The sequence below is a fragment of the Scylla paramamosain genome, unplaced genomic scaffold (assembly GCF_035594125.1).
Source record: "Scylla paramamosain isolate STU-SP2022 unplaced genomic scaffold, ASM3559412v1 Contig46, whole genome shotgun sequence".
Classification (NCBI taxonomy): Eukaryota; Metazoa; Arthropoda; class Malacostraca; order Decapoda; family Portunidae; genus Scylla; species Scylla paramamosain.
The window spans coordinates 594,141-605,000 of NW_026973711.1; the positions used below are offsets into that span (position 1 = coordinate 594,141).

General features: G+C 40.6%; 1 pseudogene; it reads right to left on the reverse strand.

Annotated features, from left to right (window-relative positions):
• Nucleotides 1–3,250: 3,250 nt before the first annotated feature.
• The window catches only part of LOC135098137 (dnaJ homolog subfamily C member 2-like), an 8,623-nt pseudogene continuing 1,013 nt past the window's right edge, over nt 3,251–10,860 (reverse strand).

Sequence of the window (10,860 nt, forward strand, 5' to 3'; positions counted from 1 at the left end):
CGGGGGTGAGAAAAACTGGCGGAGACGTCTCAGAACACCTAACTTCATGGAAGCTGTTTTAGCTAGAGATGAGATGTGAAGTTTCCAGTTCAGATTATAAGTAAAGGACAGACCGAGGATGTTCAGTGTAGAAGAGGGGGATAGTTGAGTGTCATTGAAGAAGAGGGGATAGTTGTCTGGAAGATTGTGTCGAGTTGATAGATGGAGGAATTGAGTTTTTGAGGCATTGAACAATACCAAGTTTGCTCTGCCCCAATCAGAAATTTTAGAAAGATCAGAAGTCAGGCGTTCTGTGGCTTCCCTGCGTGATATGTTTACCTCCTGAAGGGTTGGACGTCTATGAAAAGACGTGGAAAAGTGCAGGGTGGTATCATCAGCATAGGAGTGGATAGGACAAGAAGTTTGTTTTAGAAGATCATTAATGAATAATAAGAAGAGAGTGGGTGACAGGACAGAACCCTGAGGAACACCACTGTTAATAGATTTAGGAGAAGAACAGTGACCATCTACCACAGCAGCAATAGAACGGTCAGAAAGGAAACTTGAGATGAAGTTACAGAGAGAAGGATAGAAACCGTAGGAGGGTAGTTTGGAAATCAAAGCTTTGTGCCAGACTCTATCAAAGGCTTTTGATATGTCCAAGGCAACAGCAAAAGTTTCACCAAAGTCTCTAAAAGAGGATGACCAAGACTCAGTAAGGAAAGCCAGAAGATCACCAGTCGAGCGGCCTTGACGGAACCCATACTGGCGATCAGATAGAAGGTTGTGAAGTGATAGATGTTTAAGAATCTTCCTGTTGAGGATAGATTCAAAAACTTTAGATAAGCAGGAAATTAAAGCAATAGGACGGTAGTTTGAGGGATTAGAGCGGTCACCCTTTTTAGGAACAGGTTGAATGTAGGCAAACTTCCAGCAAGAAGGAAAGGTAGATGTTGACAGACAGAGCTGAAAGAGTTTGACTAGGCAAGGTGCAAGCACGGAGGCACAGTTTCGGAGAACAATAGGAGGGACCCCATCAGGTCCATAAGCCTTCTGAGGGTTTAGGCCAGCGAGGGCATGGAAAACATCATTACGAAGAATTTTAATACGAGGCATGAAGTAGTCAGAGGGTGGAGGAGAGGGAGGAACAAGCCCAGAATCGTCCAAGGTAGAGTTTTTAGCAAAGGTTTGAGCAAAGAGTTCAGCTTTAGAAATAGATGTGATAGCAGTGGTGCCATCTGGTTGAAGTAGAGGAGGGAAAGAAGAAGAAGCAAAGTTATTGGAGATATTTTTGGCTAGATGCCAGAAATCACGAGGGGAGTTAGATCTTGAAAGGTTTTGACATTTTCTGTTAATGAAGGAGTTTTTGGCTAGTTGGAGAACAGACTTGGCATGGTTCCGGGCAGAAATATAAAGTGCATGAGATTCTGGTGAAGGAAGGCTTAAGTACCTTTTGTGGGCCACCTCTCTATCATGTATAGCACGAGAACAAGCTGTGTTAAACCAAGGTTTAGAAGGTTTAGGACGAGAAAAAGAGTGAGGAATGTACGCCTCCATGCCAGACACTATCACCTCTGTTATGCGCTCAGCACACAAAGACGGGTCTCTGACACGGAAGCAGTAGTCATTCCAAGGAAAATCAGCAAAATACCGCCTCAGGTCCCCCCAACTAGCAGAGGCAAAACGCCAGAGGCACCTTCGCTTAGGGGGATCCTGAGGAGGGATTGGAGTGATAGGACAAGATAAAGATATGAGATTGTGATCGGAGGAGCCCAACGGAGAAGAAAGGGTGACAGCATAAGCAGAAGGATTAGAGGTCAGGAAGAGGTCAAGAATGTTGGGCGTATCTCCAAGACGGTCAGGAATACGAGTAGGGTGTTGCACCAATTGCTCTAGGTCATGGAGGATAGCAAAGTTGTAGGCTAGTTCACCAGGATGGTCAGTGAAGGGAGAGGAAAGCCAAAGCTGGTGGTGAACATTGAAGTCTCCAAGAATGGAGATCTCTGCAAAAGGGAAGAGGGTCAGAATGTGCTCCACTTTGGAAGTTAAGTAGTCAAAGAATTTCTTATAGTCAGAGGAGTTAGGAGAGAGGTATACAGCACAGATAAATTTAGTATGAGAATGACTCTGTAGTCGTAGCCAGATGGTGGAAAACTCGGAAGATTCAAGAGCGTGGGCACGAGAGCAGGTTAAGTCATTGCGCACATAAACGCAGCATCCAGCTTTGGATCGAAAATGAGGATAGAGAAAGTAGGAGGGAACAGAAAAGGGGCTACTGTCAGTTGCCTCAGACACCTGAGTTTCAGTGAGGAAAAGAAGATGAGGTTTAGAAGAGGAGAGGTGGTGTTCTACAGATTGAAAATTAGATCTTAGACCGCGAATGTTGCAGAAGTTAATGAAGAAAAATTTGTCTAATCCTTTAATGCTCCCCAATGACTCAGCACTAACAACATGATTACTGAGTCCATTCCATTCATCTACTACTCCATCTGAGGACCAATTTCTTCCTCTCTAACTATTTTCAAGCTTGAACCCATTGTGTCTTGTTCTATCCTAATTATGATCCTGAGAATTTTATAAATGTCACCTTTGTTATATTCCCTATACCACGTGAAGACCTAAATGGTGTGTATGTAGAGAACAGTAGTAGGGATCAGATAACAACCTTGATATTAGTCATTTTAAAACACACATGGAAACACAAGAATAAGGCAATATATCAATCAAATAAAATATTAAAGCTTAAAAAACCCATCTATTTATATACTAGGCCAGCAATCTCACATCAGCTGGCCCAGACAAGGCACCACACACACACACACACACACAGACACACACACACACACACACACACACACACACACACACACACACACACACACACACATGCACACCACTTAGTGTCAGCATGCTCGGCTCACAACCGAGAAGGCATGGGTTCAAGTCCTGGGAGAATCTCTTCATGTGTAGCCCCTGTTCACCTAGCAGCAAGTAAGTACAGGATGTAACCTGAAGGGTTATGGCCTCACTGTCCCAGTGTGCGGTGTGTGAATGGTCTCAGTCCTACCCAAAGATCAATCACTACAAGCTCTGACCTCTTTCCATATGGGGAACAGCTGGTTTGGTGACCAGCAGACGAATGTAGGTGAATGACACGTCATTCACACTCTTAGCCCTGTCAGCCCCAGTGGAAAGGGACAGCCTTGTGGACCACCAATAATAATAAGATATCAAAAAATATATAAAAAGAAGCAATTTACACACACACACACACACATGAAGCAGCTCACCTCTTTGTTGTGCCGGCAGGGAAGAGGTTGACGGCTTTGATGAGCAGCTGGAGGTCATCTTGATTCCAGAGTTTGAGTGATGAACCGTCTCCTCCTCCTCCACCCCCTCCCCTTGCTGCCGCTGCTGCCACCTCCTCCCTTTCCTTTTTGATCCTGTTGCGCACCTCACTCACCTACAACAGAGAGAGAAGGCAAAGAAGTGTTACAGGGGGTCCTCAAGTTATGACAGAGTTCTGTTCCTATGCCATGTTATAAACTGATTTTCTGCATAGGTCAGAACCAGCATAAGTAAGCTACCTGCAGTATGTCAATCACTAATACTAATACTGTTGTACTGTAAAGTCATAGTCTAGGACATAAACACATAACTATTGTGCCTGTAAAAGAAACATATGAAGGACAAAAGTCAAGACTGTCATACACCAAGGACTCCTTGTACTAATCATAACTATCAGTGGAGAAATAGTCTGAAAGGTTTGACTATCCTAGGGAAAACAGGTCATACAGAATATCCAGATCATTTGGGGTGGATTGTTCTAATTTAGATTAGCTTGCTTTATGCTACTTTGGATTTAGCTAATCAGATAAGGTAATGTAACATGACTTAAATAGACCTAACATAGTTCATTTCAAAAGTGATGCAGATACCCATATGTCTGTTGGAGCAGCTTTTGGGTTCAAGGCTTAGGAAATTTTTTGATTTAAGAATGACAAAAATTATGCTTTTTTTTTTTTTTTTTATATAAGCAACAATTACTGCTACTACTACTACTACTACTACTGTTGGCCCTCCACACTCACCTCCTCCTGTGTCAAAAAATTACTACTGCTATTACTACTACTGTTGATCTCTCTCTCACTCACCTTTGTCAATTAACTACTACTACTACTGTTGATCCTCCCTCACCTCCTTCATGAGTACCTCCCACCCTTGCATCTTGTCCTGGGCCACTTGTGCTAGTTCCTTGTTGAGTTCCTCCAGGCGGGTCAGCTCCAGTGCCTCACACAGCAGCTCCACATCTGTCATGGTCTGCACTCGCTCCCCCTCCTCTGATGCAAAGTAACTGTTGTCCTTACAGAGAGTCCGCAGCATCTGGGAATAGAGGATACTATACTAATGATTTTCAGCCTCTCTGTTATTGCTGCAATGTTGCATATCTTGCTATCTTTTTACTGCTATTTTTTTTCTAGTAAACTCTGGAACTCCCTGCCTGCTCCAGAAGATCCTCCTTCCTATAACTTGAACTCTTTAAAATGGCTGGTTCCAACTTTTCAAAACACTTATCCAACAATTCTGGATAATCCTTATGATCTTTCTTTTGGGACTAGCATCTCAGTGGACTTTCTTTCCCCCCTTTTTATTGCCCTTGACCAAAGATCTTGCATAAAAAATGTTACTGAAATATGTGAGGAAAGGGTGAAGAGAGAGTATGTGAAGTTCAGAGCAAAGAGGAAGGGAATACAAGGGCAGGACTAAATAGAGAAATCTGTTGCAGTTATGTCCTCATGGAGTATTTATCAAGAGGTGTCAAATAAAGATAGACAGATACAGAGATGTTCTTTATCACTGTCACCATCACATCTATGCAATGACAAAGAATGTGTGCTTTATTCTATTTCACGTTGCTTTTTAAAATTATTTACGTGAACAAAATACAGGCAATCATAATTTGTATATATATTTTTTTAGTTTCCAAATTAATTTACACATTTGAACACTAAATTTAATGCTCTTTCCATCTTTCTAATACAAATGCAGTCCTCTCAGCCCCTTATGAACAGGAACTGTATCAAAATCATTTAAAAAATGACATCAAAGAAAAAGGAAAAAAATATAAATCTGAAAGTATATAATGAATGAGAATATTTTAATGTCAAATGTTACAGAAGATGAAAGTGGGTAGAGTTTCATTTTTTAGTTTTTCTTTTTTTTTTTTTAGCAAATTCTGTAGCCTTAAAATGAATGATAAAAAAAAAAAAAAATAAAAAAAAAAAAGACTTGCCAGGTAGAATGATGGCTCCAGGCATGAGTCATGAGAACTATAGGGGCAGGTGACAGGAAGGGAGGACTGCGACAAGATGAAAGTGAAAGGGGAGAGGAAAGGAACAGGAGGAGGAAAGGATATAATGTAGTGGGCTTGCTTGCCATAGCCAGGGATCATTATTATTATTATTATTATTATTATTATTATTATTATTATTATTATGATCATCATCATCATCATTATTATTATTATTTTTTTTTTTATATATATATTGGAGGATCACTGGCCAAGGACAACAAAGACTGAAAAAAAAAAAAAGAAGAAAGAGGCCCACTGAGGTGCTGGCTCCTGAACACAGTCAAGTGTTAGTCAAACAAACAGGGTAAGTGCCTTGAAACCTCGCTCTTGAAAGAGTTCAAGTCATAGGAAGGTGGAAATACAGAAGCAGACAGGGAGTTCCAGAGTTTACCAGAGATAGGGATGAATGATTGAGAATAATGGTTAACTCTTGCATTAAAGAGGTAGACAGAATAGAGATGAAAGAAAGAAGAAAGACTTGTGCAGTGAGGCATGCAGTTAGCAAGATCAGAAGAGCAGTTGGCATGAAAATAGCAGTAGGAGGTAGCAAGAGACTCAACACTGCAGTGATGAAAAAGAGGCTGAAGACAGTCAGTTAGAACACACTAGAAAGAAAGTGCACCACGAAAATTCAATATATTTGTCAGGAGAATTTTTGATTATGTTAGCGATCACAGAGACAAGTGTGTGGTAAGTTCTTACATGTCAAGCAGATTCTACCCTCCTCCTCACCTTCCTCTCTTTTTTGAATGCTTTCTTCAGCACCTCTCTTTCCTTCTTTTCTACCTCCTGTTTTGCTCTTTACTCTGCCTCCTCTGCTTCTCTTTTCTTTCTCTCTGCTTCCTCAGCTTCCTGCCTTACCTGAAAACACCAAATTTACACATTAGCAAGACATATCATTCAAAAAAAAGACAACATAGCATGGTATTTCAAAATATATGGCATTTCCGAGCATAAGACATGAAAAATACAAATCAATGAGAAAAATGTGAAGCCTTGGTCTGTTGTAGAAATCAATGCATATATGTGTCCGAGAGTAGTTAGAGATTGGCCTGGTGCTAATACTGGAGATCACAATGTGCACTCACCCTCTCCTCCTCTTCTTGTTTTTGCCTGATTGCCACTGCTTTTGCCTTTTTCTGAGCCAGTCTTCTTTCCTTGTCTTCTTCTTTAAATCTTAAAAAAATTATATATATATATATATATATATATATATATATATATATATATATATATATATATATATATATATATATATATATATATATATATATATATATATATATATATATAATTCTTCATCTCTTTCCCTCTTTTTCTATAAACTTACCCATTCTTTAGCTACAGAAGTAGACAGCAAAAGCAGCAATTAATTTTTCCCTCATAAGGAGTCAGAAGTAAAACAAGAACAGCTTCTTTGCAATCTAAATCATCATAAACCTTTCCATCAAAATGAAATTTGAAGTATTATGTAACAACAGAAAAAAGTACTCCTTGTGATAAATATCTCTTGGGATAATGCACAAAATTTCAACTTTTATTGGGATACAACGAAAATACACGAAATCAGTAATAAGTAACGAAACATACTTGGCTATCCTTGGGTCACAGGCATATGCATTGTCAACTAGCCTGCGCAATCGACCCATCTCCTCCTTCCGACGCCTCGCTCGCTCTACCTTGTTCTGCTTCTCTATCCATCGACGCTCCTCCCGGCTGGCAAGATTGACTGATTTAAAGAAGGGAAGGCGACCACAACATTGCAGTCACATTGCACTGTTACAAAATATTCAAAGAAACTAAAATGACCAGTTAAAGCAATCAGAACAATGTCGGTGCCAGTTTTCCTTGCCATAAGTCTGGGTATTCTGTCTAGCCATATTAAATTTTCTTGTTATTTTTTCCAATGTCAAGTCTAGGCTTAAGTTTGGGCATTATTTCCTTATTCAATTAAAATTTTATTCAATGTTAATGTTTCAAGATACAAATTTCACCATTTTTGCTGCCTTTGGGAAGATAAAGCAAGGCTGGAGTGGAATACACATAACTCTAAAAAGACCAGACATACAAATAGTGAAGACTCACTCCTGTCCCTTCTCCTTTTCCTCCTCATCCAGATATGAAAACTCTCGCCAGGAATCAAAGTCGTACCAGAATCCATAGAAGCGATCAACCTGCACAGTGATGAAAATTAAGTCGGTTAACAATACAAAATAAACACTATTCATAAAGAAATCTTGAAATGATGTTTTATGTGTAAGTTACTGGACCCTCTATGCTGAGGAAAATTATAGTGTATGATATTTTAAACAAACTTTCAAAATTACTGGTCTATCTTTCCATCAACATAGCATATGATGATGGTAACTATAAAAAGTAAACTGTCACCAAATATCTACTTGCATTTCTGCTACTAGTAATCTCACTTCTAAAACAGTACAAGGGAGATTGATGTGACTGTACAGGCCAATCACTCTCTCCAGTTACTTAATCTGCTAATCTGGACTGACCTTTTGTTTGGTGTCATCAGGTTTGCCCAAGCCAGGAACGTGCTTGTGGGTGGACCAACGAGCATTGCACTCAAACACCCCTGTGAAAATCTGCAATGCAACACTGTGCCTTACAAAGATGTGGTGGAGACTGAAGAAGATGGAGAGAGAGAGAGAGAGAGAGAGAGAGAGAGAGAGAGAGAGAGAGAGAGAGAGAGAGAGAGAGAGAGAGAGAGAGAGAGAGAGAGAGAGAGAGAGAGAGAGAGTTATATAATCTAATATATAGACCTGACATTACAATATGAGATGGAGTTAATCCCTTCAGTGATATGTAATCATCCACACCACTACAAGTAATGTATACAATCTTTATAACCACCTGCAAGAAAAAAGCGGTGAAAAGGAATAGATTTTTTGCAATTTCTAGCCAGTATAATGTTTGGAGATGGCTGTAGAATGTGAAGAATTGTCCCAGAGTGGTTAGTGGTAAAGAAAAGATGTACCAAATAGCAATGAATACTGAACTTTCAATTCTGTGTTGAGTCATTTTTCTTCCTAATAGGAGTTAGCGCTTGCCTTGTGTGCACATATATTTGACATTACAGTATGACATGGAGTTAAAAGACCTTTGAATTCTTTGTGGAATAAATTTTCTTCTTAGTGGGGATCAGCGCTTACCTGGAAGAAGTTTGCCTTATTGTGTGCACTGACAGCCGGCACCTCGTCATCAAACTCTGGGTCCACCGAGTCCCAGGAGCGTCGCTTGATGGGGTCCCCGAGAATCTCATAGGCTTTGGTGATGCAGGTGAAGTAGTCATCGTCATCCCTCACCTCCTCCCCAGCTGCTCGCTGCTTGTCTGGGTGGTGCCACAGAACCATCGTGCGGTCTGTGAGGAGTAACACAATGGACGGAAGTGCACACTAATGCTGCACTCTCATTCCTTTACCCAAGTGTTGGGTCATCCTGTTTTAAGCACGTACCAAAGGGAATGCTAATTATTATATTAGACTTACAGATATCTTAGCATAAAACCAATGATCAGAAAATATAATGTCTATCTATCTATCTATATATCAGGTTGCCAATCCCACATGGGGTGGCCCAGACAAACCACCACACACTCTTACAAATATCATTCACACTCATAGCCATAGGGGCGCCAACTATTCTTCAGACACATTCTCTCTGCTCTTCTGTATGCACCACCTAGCTACAATTCAAGAGCTTGTTAAAGCTAACAGTTATGGGCATGGTTTCATAATTAATAGTAATTACTACAAACAACATGATGGCATTCCCTTTGGGTTCTACTTTAGCAAATGTATCCCAAATGATTGGTGTGAGCAAAACTTCAATAATTAGCCATGCAATGTCAATAGCAGGCAACAAACTGCCTGTGCCAGATGATTGACAAAAGTCAACTGACAATGCTCCTCGCTGTGGGCCACAGGAAGACACAGCTCGCCCACGCCCACTCACTGTCAGTGTGGCCACACTTATTTGGTACAATGCTCCCACTTTTCTCACCATTTATCACACTCACCTGCTTGCTCACAACCATTGCCAGTGTGGCCATAGTCATAGTCTCAAACCACCATACTACACCCCAGGAGCTTTGGTATAGCAAAGCCAACCACATACATCCATAGCAAGGCACAAATAAAATGTAGTTATTGAAAATATACAAATAAAATAAAAATACCAAGACTAAAAGGGCTGACACTGCAACTGAAAACTGGCACTATAAAAATACCTTCAAACAGCAGGTGCACTAAAACTTGGTACTCAGTACACTATACACTCTAGCTCCAGATGCCACCAGGACTTACACGCTCTTTTGATGTCATCATCAGAGGCCTTGTACCTGTGCTTTCGGAGTCCCAGTACTGCATAATGATCCTGGTCCTGAAAGGCAATGTTGTAGAAATGTATCAATATATAAAAGAAAGATACTAATCAAATAAATGACAGAGGTAAGTGATGCTCTCATAGTGAACAATCAAGACAGAACTATACGAGTATATGCTAGATAAGTTTAGGTTTTGAAAAGAGCTTAGTAAGAACTGGTTCACAGAGTAGTGGACAAATAGAACAGGCTTAGCATTCATGTGGTCAGCACCTACACCATAAGTGATATCATGAGGTTAGATGACTAGGCATATGCATATAGAGGCCAGATGGCAATAGGAAGGCTGACTGCATGGGGAAGAGGAGGATAACAGATTTTCATGGTTAGTACAGGAGTTATCCAGTGTAGGCCAGCCAATCTTTTGCAGTCTTCTCCATTCTTATGTTGCTATGACTGGACCATGCTGGCTGAGTTCTCACCTTCCAGTCTGCTGGGTTGAGAGAGCGAAGATAGTGTATGTCATCCTCCACCTCCACCTCCTGAGCCTCCTCCTCCTCACTCTCCTCTTCACTTTCCCCAACCGAGGAGGTGAGGTGGCCCCGCAGATGCCGTGCCTCATATATGTGGAACCATCGTCCCACTGGTTCTACCTCCACCTGGATGAGTGCTGTGGAAGGGAGAGGTAGAGAGAAAATAAAACAGATATTACCAAGAATACCATTCAGGATGCTGAGGAAATAAAGGACATATTGTACAGAAAGAGACAGAAAAGAAAAATACCATAAGAGAAGAACAACTAGAAGGTCATCTCTAAAAAGTACACACACACACACACACACACACACACACACACACACACACACACACACAAAGAGACAGACCATGAAAGATAAAGAGATGTTGTTGTAGAGACTATACACCAAAACATCATCTGAGAAATTCTCATCTACATACAAAAGCCCCCTGGTTAAGTTAAGTTAGTGTTCTTAATGGGGACATCCACTGGAGAAAGATGCACTGGTTAAGCTGGATTAGTGTCTTTAAAGGGGGGACAGGACTCGCCTTTCAGTTAGGTTGGGTAAAGTTAGGTTAAGCTAGAAAGTTCCCAGTTTTCAATATATGGCACCTCATCCTTAGACTTTCCAACGAATGTCAAAATTTGGCATAATTTAGCTTCTTCCACCCTAAA